The following is a 14706-nucleotide window of genomic DNA, read 5'->3' as shown; positions in this document are numbered from 1 at the left end:
GGGTGCGGTTGTTTATTTGCTCTCCGAGGGGGGGCTGACTCTCCCACACTTTGAAAACCCCTGATCTATAGTAATGACTGGCCGAGGCACCTCCAAAATCTGAGGGCCGTCCTTAGGTCGCTGAGGCAAGCGGGTCTCACAGCCAACCTGAAGAAGTGTGCGATTGGGCGGGTGGAAGTACGGTATCTGGGCTTCCACTTGGGCAACGGGCAGGTGCATCCCCAAATTAACAAGACAGCGGCAATTGCAGCCTGCCCGAGGCCCAAGACCAAAAAGGGGGTGAGACAGTTCCTGGGGCTGGCTGGCTATTATCGTAGGTTTATACCTAACTATTCGGACGTCACCAGCCCGCTGACTGATTTGACTAAAAAGGGGGCACCAGATCCGGTCCAGTGGACGGAGCAATGCCAGTGGGCTTTTTCTGAGGTAAAGGCTGCACTGTGTGGGGGGCCACTTTTACACTCCCCTGACTTTACTCTCCCCTTTATGTTACAGACGGATGCGTCGGACAGAGGGCTGGGGGCTGTTTTGTCCCAGGAGGTGGAGGGGGAGGACCGCCCAGTGTTGTATATCAGTAGGAAGCTGTCGGTGCGTGAGGGGCGCTACAGCACCATTGAAAAGGAGTGCCTAGCGATCAAGTGGGCGGTCCTTGCCCTCCATTACTACCTGCTGGGACGCCCTTTCACCCTCCGTTTGGACCACGTGCCCCTCCAGTGGCTCCACCGCCTGAAGGATGCCAACGCGCGGATCACCCGTTGGTATCTGGCACTCCAACCCTTCAACTTCAAGGTGATCCACAGGCCGGGGGTGCATATGGCCGTGGCGGACTTCCTCTCCCATCGGGGGGGGGGGAGTCGGCTGCAGGCTGGACGGCCACCCGGCCTGAGTCGGGCGGTGGGGGTATGTGGCAGTGGGGGCATGGCCAAGCATCGGTCTGTGACCGGAGGGCGGAGTCAGGGAAGGTAAGTGGCAGAATCACTGCACCTGAGGTTGATTAATGTGTTTGTGTGTCTTCCCCAGTGACCGCACCCTATTTAAGGAGAGAGAGCGAGAGCAGAGGGAGCTCTCTCTCCAACCAGACGACTGGAGTGTGTGTGTATGTGTGTAGTTAAGGCTGAAAAGCTATAATAAACGGGTTTTGTGAACTCAGTTCTGGCCTGCCGTCCTTCTGTGCTCCACCCACCCATCCGAACTGCTACAAGGGGAAACCGAAACACCTTAAGGAAACCCACGCAGACATGAAGAGAACATGCAAACTCCACACAGAACGGCCCCTGTCGGCCACTGGGCTCAAACCCAGAACCTTCTTGCTGTGAGGGGACAGTGCTAACCACTTACACCACCATGGCCAATGACACAGTCCCCATCAAAACCATCAAAAATGAGGGTTTTAAAGGTCATAGGCAAGGGTCGGAGGTGGAATGTAGAATATCAACTTAATTTTCTAGAAGAACAACCCAAAAAGCAAATTCAATCTTCCTGGTGTCTAATTTGCACCCTAAAATTGAATAAAATGGTTAAAATATACTGGTTTGCGCAAGTTCTGAAGGTTTGTTTAGATCTCACTTACGCGCACTTTTACCGCCAGGAGACAGTCGTTGTGATGTGTAGGTACAGCGTCACAGTCCATCTAGAAACTACAAATCCCATCAACCAACTTCCGCGATGACCTACATCACGCCTGGGCGGGATCACCTACGTCACTTCCTCCATGACTCCATAAGTAACTAAGCCACACTACTCTCTTCCTCTTTGGGGCTGGAACCACGCGGTAACAAACAAAAAGAGACATTCTCTTACCGGACCGTCTGAAATCACGACTTCTGCCTGGCAAGAAAGAAACTCAGCGCATTTTCGTTTACCACTGGCCACGGTAAGACTACTTAAATCGTGCTATTTCACTCAGATTGAGTTACAACCGGTTTTTATTTGTTCATTCTAAGTAACGTTACGACTGCAGCCCAAAGCAGTTAATTAGAAGTTAGAAGCGACCGGATTCCTTCTGACTTAATCGCTGTGCACATTGTTTGATCAGAGACTTTTCCTCACAAACGCTGAAGTTCGGACAAAGAAATTCTCTGCGTTTTTACAGAAACCTCCACGAGCTCTGTGAAACTCCGCCTCTTCGGGACATCTCTGCGTAATCTTGCATAGAAGCAAGATACTAGAAGTAAGACTGGCATTTTGGGCAAAACTAGTCTTAGGAATTAGCTTTATGAAGTAGTGTGAATTTAAACTCAGGAACTGTTTAACTGTGCACACTGATCTTGTGTTCTACATTGTTCTCTCAGTTGTTTTTAAGAGATACAGTGGTACTTGAAAGTTTGTGAACCCTTTAGAATTTTCTATATTTCGGCATAAATATGACTTAAAACATCATCAGATTTTCACACAAGTCCTAAAAGTCGATAAAGAGAACCCAGTTAAACAAATGAGACAAAAATATTATACTTGGTCATTTATTTATTAAGGAAAATGATCCAATATTACATATCTGTGAGTGGCAAAAGTATGTGAACCTTTGCTTTCAGTATCTGGTGTGACCCCCTTGTGCAGCAATAACTGCAACTAAATGTTCCCGGTAACTGTTGATCAGTCCTGCACACCGGCTTGGAGGAATTTTAGCCCATTCCTCCGTACAGAACAGCTTCAACTCTGGGATGTTGGTGGGTTTCCTCACATGAACTGCTCGCTTCAGGTCCTTCCACAACATTTCGATTGGATTAAGGTCAGGACTTCGACTTGGCCATTCCAAAACATTAACTTTATTCTTCTTTAACCATTCTTTGGTAGAACAACTTGTGTGCTTAGGGTCGTTGTCTTGCTGCATGACCCACCTTCTCTTGAGATTCAGTTCATGGACAGATGTTGTGACATTTTCCTTTAGAATTCGCTGGTATAATTCAGAATTCATTGTTCCATCAATGATGGCAAGCCATCCTGGCCCAGTCGCGCACAGGACACACCCCCTTTGCTCTCTCTCTCTCCCCTCACGCACGCACACACACACACATACACATATATATATATATATATATATATATATATATATATATATATATATATATACACACGGTATATATATATATATATATATATATATATTGCTGATCATATTTGAATATTTCAACTGCTATTCCTCATTTTTATCATTGTTATAATAAATTCAATTATTCTGAACCTGTGATTGTCTGTTTTGCTGATATATCCTGGAAGTCACACAATCTCAAAGAATTCCAAAGTGTATATGAGTGCCATTGGCTGTAGCATTTATTTAATATGGTAAGTGATACATTATTGCTGCATTGGTAGTGATCATAATAATTTGGAATATACCATAATTTAGCTGTTTGGTAATTTATCATTAAGCACCAAAATTAGTGGTATTTAATGAGACTGATTTAATGATTTAATGAGACTGATTTAATGAGACTGATTTAATGATTTAATGAGACTGATTTAATGAGATTGATCACTTAAGACCAATTGCACCCTACAGATGTCATTCAAGGCAAAAAGACTGGGAGCAGTTCTGTGTTTACTTGTGAACCGAGCACACATGTACGGACTTTGGTCATGAGAGGTTGTGTAAAATGTCTGAAAGCAATAGCGATTTTGAAGTAGGAACTCTCCAAATTGAATATTGAGAGGTGAAACCATATATGTATGAACCTATGGCCGTTGCAAAGCAATGTGGCTCACTGGTTTGACCGTGCAGTCCCGGAATCGGACAGCGACTCGGCTGACTCTGATCATCGTGACCCCGGACCTCAACAAGACTCGCGCCCAAATGATTTATCCTGGTAGTTATGATAAATTCTTACTTTCGTCGTAATACTAAATAAGAGCTCTTTTGAAGAATAATTAAACTGCCCTCCCTAGTGGATATAGGTAACGATTACTTGACAGTGGTAGGCCACATTAGCCTGCCATCCACGGCATTATACTATTTATAGCCTACTCTAAGTGAGGAAATGTCCCTTTTGTTTCATTTCCACAATGATTGTACAGGATCCTGCAGGATTCTTGACTTATCAATTGCAAGGAAAGGTAAAAATGTTTACCTCAAATCTTCTTCTTTTTGCTTGAGCGTTGCTGGTCCGTTTCTTCTTTGACTGCTTGATTTTGTTTTACGTGCACAATCCACTCTCTCCGCCTCTTCTCCTCTTTCAGAAAAAGCCAACCCTCTGGCTTCATGCACACAATCCACTCTCTCCACCTCGTCTCCTCTTCCAAAAAAAGCCAACCCACTCGCTCTGCCTCTTCTCCTCTTTTGGAAAAAGCCAACCCACTCGCTCTGCCTCTTCTCCTCTTTCGAAAAAGCCAACCCACTCACTCTGCCTCTTCTTCTCTTCTGGAAAAAGCCAATCCACTCTCTCCGCCTCTTCTCCTCTCTCAGAAAAAGGTAAAAACTTCTTCCTGAACCAGTCCCATTGTTACAGTTCACTGCACAACAATAAGGCATGGTTTTTCTTTGGAAATACCTGAACGCATGTGTGGCAGTGGGGGCGTGGTCAAGCATCGGTCTGTGACCGGAGGGCGGAGGCAGGGAAGGTAAGTGGCAAAATCACTACACCTGATGCGAATTAACCTGTGTTTGTGTGTCTTCCCAGCAACCACGCCCTATATAAGGAGAGAGAGGGCAGGGGAAGAGAGCTCTCCCGACCAGAACACATGTGTGTGTGGCGTGTGTGTGCATATGAGTAAAATGTGTAGAAGCTGAAAAGCTGACAATAAAAGAGTTATTGAGAACTCGGTACTGGCCTGCCGTGCTTCTGTGCTCCACCCACCTAGAACACTTGCTACAGCATGTCTGCACTCAAGCCGAACGACAATGCAAGTAAATGGAAGTGGACTCAACTCAAGCGGTTTGTTTGTCTTGAATGATGTCACGCGCCGAGTGGTCACGAAAATCGCCGAACAGAAATTCGCCACAATCCACACTAACTTATTTTAATTATTACTTATTAACAATACTTCTTGGGACCAGAAGAAAATTACAGAGGGTTTTTTAACATATAAAGTTTCAAATGTGCATAAATTGAGAATCATTGCCTATGATCTTTAAGGGTTTGACTTCTAAAAATAGTTGGTGGTTGTTATGACTCACCAAGTCGCAAATATTTTTCTAATATTGTTATTCCAGGAGAGTGGAATTGAAAGTTGGAACTTTAAATGTTGACACTATGACTGATAACAGAAGAGAACTGGCTCATATGATGGAGAGGAGAAATATTGACATCCTGTGTGTACAAGAAACAAAGTGGAAGGGAAGTAAGGCCAGGAACATCAGAGGTGGTTTCAAGCTTTTCTCAGTGTGGTTGGGAGGAGAAATGGTGTAGGGGTAATCCTGAATGAAGAGTATGTTAAGAGTGTGTTGGAGGTAATGAGTGAATGACAGAGTGATGAATGAGAAGCTGGAAATTGAAGGGGTGATGAACACTGTCAGAGCATATGCCCCTCAAGTAGGGTGTGAGATGGAGGAGAAAGAAAAATTCTGGAGTGAGTTGGATGAAGTGGTTGAAAGTATACCAAAGAAGGAAAGAGTGGTGATTGGAGCAGACCTAAACTGGCATGTTGGAGAAGGGAACAGGGGTGATGAGGAGGTGATGGGCAGGTACAGAGTGAAGCAGAGAAATGTGGAAGGGCAGATAGTGGTGGATTTCACAAAGAGGATGGAAATGGTTGTGGTAAATCAGTATTTTAAGAAGAAAGAAGAGCAAAGAGTAACATAAGAGTGAAGGAAGGTGTTCTCAGGTGGATTATATTTTATGTCGACGTTGCAATATGAAGGAGACTGGAGACTGCAAAGTGATACAGTAACAGGGGAGAGTGTAACTAAGCAGCATCGGATGGTGGTTGGGAGGATGACCTTAGAAGTAAAAAAGAGGAAGAAAGAGAGAGCTAAACTAAAAATCAGATGGGGAAATTGAAGGAGGAAGCTTGTAAGTCAGAATTTAGGGATATGATGAGACAAACATGAGAGGTACTAGATCATGGGTCTCAAACTCACGGCCCGCAGGCCAATTGAGGCCTGCGGGACGATATTTTGTGGCCCCCTACTTGACATCAAAGTTTAGTGTTAATGCGGCCCGCATGTTTTTCTCAAATGCACCTTTTTGCCGAGTCGTTGTGCGTGCTGCGCTTGCCCTGGGCTTTTTTTTTTTTTAATCACACCATAGCTCAGGCTCGTGACAGCTTCCGGTGGCATTTGTTGTCAAGTTAGCCAACGCAAATTAGCAACATTAGTCACTTGGTTGAAATGTGATTCCGGAGTGACACCAAGTGGAAGGAAAATATATCCTGTCACCCAGCCCCAGTCATGTCTTTCTCAAAACCTGCCGTGAAGAGAAAGTTGGCGACAAGCACAGACAATTTCAGGAAAAGTGGGAGATGGAATATTTTTTGTTGAGCACAGGGGCATCCCGACGTGTCTTATATGCACAGAGAAAGTTGCGGTGCACAAGGAATACAACATCAGACATCATTACTCAACTAGACATGCTGAGGAGTATGCAAAATACCAGGGAGATGAGAGAGAGAACCGGGTCACCAATCTTAAAACATGTCTACTGAGGCGACAAGATTTCTTCAAGAAAGCAAGCAAAGAGAATGATGCAGCAGTTGAAGCTAGCTACGTGGTGAGTAAGATGATTGCTAAGGTGGGAAAGCCATTCAAAGAAGGTGAGTTCGTCAAAAAGTGCATGTTACAGGCTGCAGGTATAGTCTGTCCGGAAAAGAAGGGTCTGTTTAGCAACATCAGCCTTTCAGTCAACACAGTGGCAGAGTGCATTTCTGATTTGTCAGGTAACATATATCATCAACTGCGTGAGAAAGCCAAACATACATACTCAGTCACTCTTGATGAGAGCACAGACATCACTGACACGCCGCAGCTCGCAATGTATGTCCGTGATGTTGACGACAGTTTTGAAGTGATGGAGGAGTTGCTCACAGTGACTCCAATGCATGGCCAGACCACCACTCAGGAGATATTCCGCCAGCTGTGTGATGCCATTGTGGATGCCGGTTTGCCATGGAAGAGGTTTGCTGGAATAATAACCGACGGAGAGCCATCAATGACAGGGAGGAGAAATGGACTGGTGGCACTTGTTCAAAGAAAACTGGAAGAGGAGGGTGTGGAGGAGGCCATTGCTCTTCTTTGCAGCAAATGCCTGAAGTTTGATAATATGATGACTGTCGTGAAATGCATCAACCATATCAGATCCAGGGGCTTAAAGCACCGGGAGTTCCATGCCTTTTTGGAGGAAATAGAGTCAGCATATGAGGATGCGCTCTACTTCACCAAGGTACGTTGGCTCAGCAGGGGAAACATCCTGAAGAGGATTTTTGAGTTGAGAGCAGAAGTGAAAGCATTCAAGGAGAAGGATGGGATGGCTGTTCCTGTGCTAAGTGATCCCAAATGGCTCATGGACTTAGCTTTTCTTGTTAACATCACACAGGAGCTGAATGTACTGAACAAGAAGTTACAAGGCCTTGTCAGTGCTGCCTATGACAATGTGAGAGCATTCTCCACAAAACTTGTGTTATGGAAAGCCCAGCTCTCTCAGACAAACCTCTGCCATTTTCCAGCATGCAAGGCACTCATGGATGCGGGCACACCATTCAGTGGTGAGAAGCATGCTGATGCCATTGTGAAGCTACAGGAGGAATTTGATCACAGGTTTGCAGACTTCAAGACACATAGAGCCACTTTTCAAATTTTTTGCTGACCCCTTCTCTTTCGATGTGCAAGATGCCCCTCCTGTGCTTCAAATGGAGCTCATTGACCTGCAGTGCAATTCTGAACTCAAAGACAAGTTCAGGGAGGTGATTGGAAAAGCAGACAAGATTGGACAATTTTTGAGAGAATTACCCCCCACCTTCCCTGAGCTCTCCAGGATGTTCAAGTGGACCATGTGCCTTTTTGGCAGCACATATCTGTGTGAAAAGCTCTTCTCCGCCATGAACTTCAATAAGTCAAAGTACAGGTCCAAACTTACTGATGAGCATTTTCAAGCCATACTGAGGGTCTCAACTGCTTCCTCCCTCAAGCCAAATGTGGCTCAGCTGTGTGAGAGGAAGCGCTGCCAGGTCTTTGGCAGCAAGGAGTAGGCAAGAGAAGCCTATGCTCTGAAGAACCATTCATGTTCTGAAGAACCTATTCATGTTCAGAAGAACCATTCATGTTCTGAAGAACCCATTCATGCTCAGAAGAAACATTCATGTTGAAGAACTGTTAATAATAAAGATTGAGAAGATTGGATCAGTTGCACTTTTTTTGGGAATACTTGAAACCCTTTTTTTTGTGGAATACTTGATGCAGCCCAGCCTCACCCAGACTCTACCTCCAGCAGCCCCCAGGTAAGTTGAGTTTGAGACCCCTGTACTAGATGATTGGACATCTATGGCAGAAGTGGTGAAGAAGACAGCTAGGAAGATGCTGGGAATGCCATCAGGACAAAGAAAGAAAGACAAAGAGACTTGGTGGTGGAATGAGTAAGTCCAGGAGAATATAAAGAGGAAGAAGTTGGCAAAGCAAAGCTGGGATAAAAAAGAGAGATCAAGAGGGCAGACAAGAATACAAGGAGATGTGAGAGAAAGCAAAGAGAGCAGTGACAAAGGCAAAGGAAAAGGTGTATGATGAACTACATGAAAGGTTAGACACTAAGGATGGAGAAAAGGACCCGTACCGATTAGCAAGACAATAAGATTAAGCTGGGAAGGATGTGCAGTAGGTTAGGCTGATAAAGGATACAGATTGAAATGTGCTGACAAGTGAAGAGTGTGCGCTGAGAATGTGGATGGAGTACTTTGAGAAGCTGACAAATGACAAAAATAAAAGAGAGAGAAGGCTGGTTGAGGTGGAAATAGTGAATCAGGAAGAACAGCAGATTAGCAAGGAGGAAGTAAGGAGGGCTATGAAGAGAATGAAAAGTGGTAAGGCAGTTGGCTCAGATGATATACCAGTGGAGGCATGAGAGGATGACTGAGGAGTGGAGAAGAAGTATACTGGTACCAATATTCAAGAACAAGGCCGATGTTCAGTGCTGCAATAACTATGGAGGCATAAAGTTGACCAGCCACAGCATGAGGTTGTGGGAAAGAGTACTGGAAGCAAGGCTAAGAAGAGAGGCAGAGATATTTGAGCAGCAATATGGTTTCATGCCAGGAAAGAGTATGATAGACGCAATATCTGCTTTGAGAATGTTGATGGAAAAGTATAGAGAAGGCCAGGAGCTGCATTGTGTGTTTGTGGATTTAGAGAAGGTATATGACAGAATGAAAGTCAGTAGGAGTAAGACAGAGGACATGTGCATGAATGAGGGAGAGACAGAATACCTTTATCATCACTGCACAACAAAATTTAGTTCATCATAGGAGAGCAAAGCCACTGTGTACATGCACACCACCACTCTTAGGCACTTCAGTCCAAGGCCACCCCATGTTAACCTATCGGTAACTGCATGTCTTTGAACTGTGGGGGAAACCAGAGCACCCAGACACAGGGAGAACATTCGAACTCCACACAGAAAGGCCCCCATCAGCCGCTGGGCTCAAACCCAGAACCTTCTTGCTATGAAGCAACAGTGCTAACTACTTACAGTACACCACCATGCCACCTCTCTGAGGAGAGTGGAATGGTACAGCTACAAAGAATAGAGGCGATTAAAGTAAATGAATTCAAATACCTGGGGTCAACTGTGCAAAGTAATGGCAGGTGTGGAACAGAAGTAAAGAGAGTGCAAGCAGGTTGCAATGGATGGAGGAGAGTGCCAGGAGTGATTTGTGACAGAAGGTTGCCAGCAAGAGTGAAAAGGAAAGGTGTACAAGACAGTAGTAAGAGCAGCTATATTGTATGGTTTAGACAGTGGCACTGACAAAAAGACAGGAACTGAATTGGAGGTAGCAGAGTTGAAGATGCTGAGAATTTCATTGGGAATGACAAAGTTGGACAGGATTAGAAACGAGAGTATTAGAGGAACAGCACATGTAGGATAGCTTGGAGACAACATGAGAGAGGCAAGATTGAAATGGTTTGGACATGTACAGAAGACAGATCCGGGGTATATTGGGAAAATAATGCTGGAGATGGAGTTGTTAGGTAGAAGGAAAAGAGGAAGGCCCAAGATAAGATTTATGGATGTGGTGAAGGAGGACATGAGGATGGTTGGTGTGACAGAAAAAGATACAGAGAACAGGAGGAGATGGAGGGACATTATCCACGATGACAACCCGTAATGGGAACAGCCGAAAGAAGAAGCTCTGTTCAGCAACTTGCAAAACAGTCTTAAAAACCAACCTGAAAACAATCGTGATTTTTTTTTCTAAATTGCCCACTCCTAAGTATAAGTACATTAAAAAGAAATAATGTAGCAGTCCTTACCAATGATAAAGCTGATTCTTCATGAATTTAAAAGATATTTACAATACACTGGTACAACTGCCCTACTTTCTGGGAGCTCCCAGAATCCCCAGTATTATGCAACCATGCATTATGTTCCTAGGACTGCGCTTTTCTGGACAGAGATCTCGGATCTTGTTCCTGTGATCTGTTGGAACTACTCTCCCAGTTTGGGGTCACTGCACCGAGGGCTCCTATCACCATGGGGACCACTGTTGTCTTCATCTTCCACATCTTTTCTAGCTCTTCTTTCAGTCCTTGATACTTCTCAAGTTCCTTTTTCCTGATGTTATTGTCACTTGGTATTGCCACATCTATCACCACAGCCTTGTTCTCCCATTTGTCCATCACTACCATGTCCAGTTGGTTAGCCATTACCAGTTTGCCCGTCTGTATCTGGAAGTCTCACAGGATCTTAGCTTGGCCATTCTCAACCACCTTCAGAGGTGTGTCCCACTTTGACCTTGGGACTTCCAGTCCATACTTGGCACAGATGTTTCTGTACATTATGCCAGCCATTTGGTTATGGCATTCCATGTATGCTTTTTCTGCTAGCATCTTACACCCTGCTGTTATGTGCTGGATTGTCTTGGGGGCATCTTTGCACAGTCTGCACCTGGGGTCCTTGTGGGGTAAACCCCGGCCTCTATCAAGCTTGCGTTTAGGGCCTGTTCCTGTGCAGCTATGATTAATGCCTCTGTGCAGTCTTCCAGTCCAGGTTTATCCAGTCACTGGTAGGATTTTTCAATATCAGCCACTTCTTCTATTTGCCAGTGGTACATCCCATGCAGTGGTTTGTCTTTCCATTATGGTTCCTCTTGTACTTCCTTCCCAGGTTTCTGCTGTCTGAGGTATTCACTAAGCACTTCATTTGGGGCCATCTCCCTGATGTACTCATGGATCTTTGTTGTTTCATCCTGGATAGTGGCTCTGATGTTCACTTGTCCTCGGCCTCCTTCATTCCTCTTAGTGTACAGCCTCAGGATGCTGGACTTGGAGTGAAACCTTCTGTGCACTGTCAGGGGTTTTCTTGTCCTTATGTCAGTGGTGTTGGTGGCCTCCATCTCCTCCTTTGGCCAGCTTATTATGCCAGCAGGGTATCTGATGACTGGCAGGACGTAGGTGTTGATGGCCTCGACCTTGTTCTTTCCATTCAGCTGACTTCTCAGGACTTGCCTTACCCTCCATAGGTATTTGGCTGTTGCTGCTTTCCTAGTGGACTCTTCATGGTTGCCATTTGCCTGTGGGATTCCAAGGTACTTGTAGCTGTCTTCCATATCTCCTAATATGCCATCTGGTAGCACCAACCCCTCAGTTTTGACTGCTTTCCCTCTCCTTGTGACCATCCGGGCACACTTATCTAGTCCTAATGACATTTTGTTGTTGTTGCTGTAGATCCTAGTAGTATGGATCAGTGAGTTGATGTTTCTCTCAGACCTGGCATACAGCTTGATGTCATCCATGTAGAGGAGGTGGCTGATGGTTGCTCCATTTTGCAGTCTGTATCCATAGCTGCTCTTGGTGATAATCTGGCTGAGGGGGTTCAGTCCTTTGCAGAACAGCAGGTGGGACAGAGCACCTCCTTGGTTTATGCTGCACTTGATGGTGGCTTATTGGCTTGAAGTTGGCCTCTAGTGTTGTTTTCCACAGCCTCACTGAGTTCTTGATGATGGTTCTGAGAGTCCTGTTGATGTTGTACAGTTTCAAGCATTCCAGGATCCATGTGTGGGGCATCGAGTCATAGGCTTTCTTGTAGTCAAACCAGGCGGTGCACAGATTGTTATGTCTGGTTCAGCAGTCTTGACCTACTGCACTGGCTACCAGTAGCTGATGTTTTGCTCCTCTGGTGTTCCTACCAATTTCTTTCTGGGCCTCGCTCATGCATTGAGTCATGTGCCTGCTCATCTTATCTGCTGTGATGCCTGACAGGAGCTTCCATGTTGTGCAGAGGTAGGTTGTCGGGCGATAGTTGGATGGGACTGCTCCCTTCTGTGGGTCCTTCAGGATCAGGGTGGTCCGACCTTCAGTCAGCCATTCCAGGTGAGTCCCATCCATGAGCAGTTGGTTCAGTGAGGTTAGCTTCTTTAGCCAGTAGGTGTGAACCATATCTGGGCCTAGTGCTGTCCAGTTCTTCATTTTCAAGACTCTTACTTGGATGTCTGCCACAGTGATGGTTACTGGGTCTTGTTCAGGGAGATTGCTGTATTTGGCTCTCAGGTCTATTAGCCACTGAACAGAATAGAATAGAATGCCTTTATTGTCACTGCACAAATGTACATTGAAATTTAGTTCATCATTATGTGATTTTCCTTCTCCCATATCCCTTTCTAGTATTGTTCAGTCTCCAGCCTTGGTGGATCTGGAACCATGTTGTTATTACCCTGCCACTGGGTGTACACCTTTCATGGTTGAGTGGAGAACATCCTATTTATTCTCCTGGCTTCAGCTTTGCTTGTGTACCTCCTTAAATGGGTAGCCAGGGCTGTGAGTCTTTGTTTGGCAGTCTCTCGGGCCTCGGGTATGGACAACTTGCTGTATTTCTTAGGTAGCCCTTTCCTTGTCATACCTTTCTGGAGTTCTAATAGCTGGCTAACTTCTCTTTGGGTTGCCTTGAGCTTAGCCTCTAACCTTCTCTTCCATGGTGGGTATTGGACTGTATGGGTAGTGTCCATCTTATAGCCAAGCATTTCCAGGATCACTGTCGCTGTGATGTATATCAGCTTGTTGGTCTCAGTGATGGTTGAGATAATTTGTTCTGCTGTATTCACATCTAGAAGATTTTCAGGAGGTATTTCACACAGTTGCGGTAGTCACGCATGGTGGTTCAAGGTGTTCAGTTTTGTTACTATCTTCAATTTCAGGTCAGCTGCTCATGCATTAAGCTCTTGCTCGCAAGGGTGTGTTGCTGGGGGGTTCCCATTCTCAATCTCCGAGTGTGGGGATGATAATACCCCCCCCCCCCCCGACCTGGCATCCTGACTCCTCCTACATTTGTGATGTATCTCATCAATCTCTAATTGTGATAGCAGTTGCTGTTTGTGGATATTGGAACATTGAGTCACTAGTTGTTTTGGTGTTATTGTAGATGTTGGGTATCGAAGCATCCTTTGGTCTCTGGGGTTACTTGCATAGTTGCATTACAACAGCCCAGTGTTCTGAGCTCTTGTCCATGAGTGTCTTGCTTTTGTTCCAGTAGCCCATTTCTCATCAGATTGCCCTGGTTCCTCAACACCTGATGTGGACCTTGTTAGACCGGGCGATGTCCGAGTCAGTATGACTCTTGTTTTTCTGTCTCTCATTTATGAGGTAGGCAGGTAGCATTAAGGGTCTTGCCTACGGTACAGGCCCTCACTGGAGTTGCCTCAAGCTCCTGCACCAGAGTGCACTAAGTCAATGATGTTATCAACTGAGCTATCCACCAGCTGCTCTATCCACTAGTTATACAGCAGCTAGTGAATATATATTTTACACACACGCTCGCGTGTGTGTGTGTGTGGCATGAAGATATGAAGTTTGAGTGGTGAATGTATATTTCATGAGTGAGTGCAGCAAACTAGTGAAATAGTTTCCAACATGAGAAGATAAACTTCATACCTTTGTGACACCGTGTAATGTTCTTTATATTATATGGACATATGCACAAAAAAAACCCTGCTAGTTCATCCAAAAAAAATTTTTTTTAATTTTTAACCGGTTTGCCATGTTGATAACGTGCATCTACTCAGCAGGAAAACACTGGGAGCGACATCATCAGAGTGAAATTTGTCACTTAGATCCGCAATGTATTTCATATGAAAAATGTGAGTTTTTCAACACGAGAAGATAAACTTCATACTGTACCTTCAAGGCAGTGTGTGATTTTCTTTTTATTATATAGACACATTCACAAACAAAATGTTCACAAATTTATCAAAACAATTCATTGATTTCCTCATGAGTGACATACTGAAAAATGTGTCACTTGATGTCCTGGATGTAGTTCATATGAAAAATACGAGTGGCATATTTCCCAATAAAACACTTGTGTCCATATAATTAAATTCACTATAAATATTTGATGATGCATTGTGGCTTGGTAAATGCCCCTCTATCCTTCAGAAAACCCAGGTCACCACAGGAAGAATATGCACAGAAACTCCATATAGACAGTAAATCGAGTTGAGGATTGAACTGGGGACTCTGGAGCTGTCAGGCTGAATCACTCTTTGCTGTGCAACCATACTGTCTTTTGAGAAACATGTTGGAACATTTTGTTGTTAATCCAAACTTGTAAACACGCATATTTAACTTGTAAGCATTTT

At 44.7% G+C, this 14706-nt stretch overlaps 1 protein-coding gene across 1 annotated transcript in view; it reads right to left on the bottom strand.

The window, feature by feature from the left end:
• Positions 1-14706, bottom strand: part of kif5aa (kinesin family member 5A, a) — an 87977-nt gene that overhangs the window by 52518 nt on the left and 20753 nt on the right. The gene's annotated exons all lie outside the window — the stretch shown is intronic.

This window comes from Neoarius graeffei, chromosome 10, assembly GCF_027579695.1.
Source record: "Neoarius graeffei isolate fNeoGra1 chromosome 10, fNeoGra1.pri, whole genome shotgun sequence".
Taxonomy (NCBI): domain Eukaryota; kingdom Metazoa; phylum Chordata; class Actinopteri; order Siluriformes; family Ariidae; genus Neoarius; species Neoarius graeffei.
This window is presented reverse-complemented; position numbering and strand designations above follow the sequence as displayed.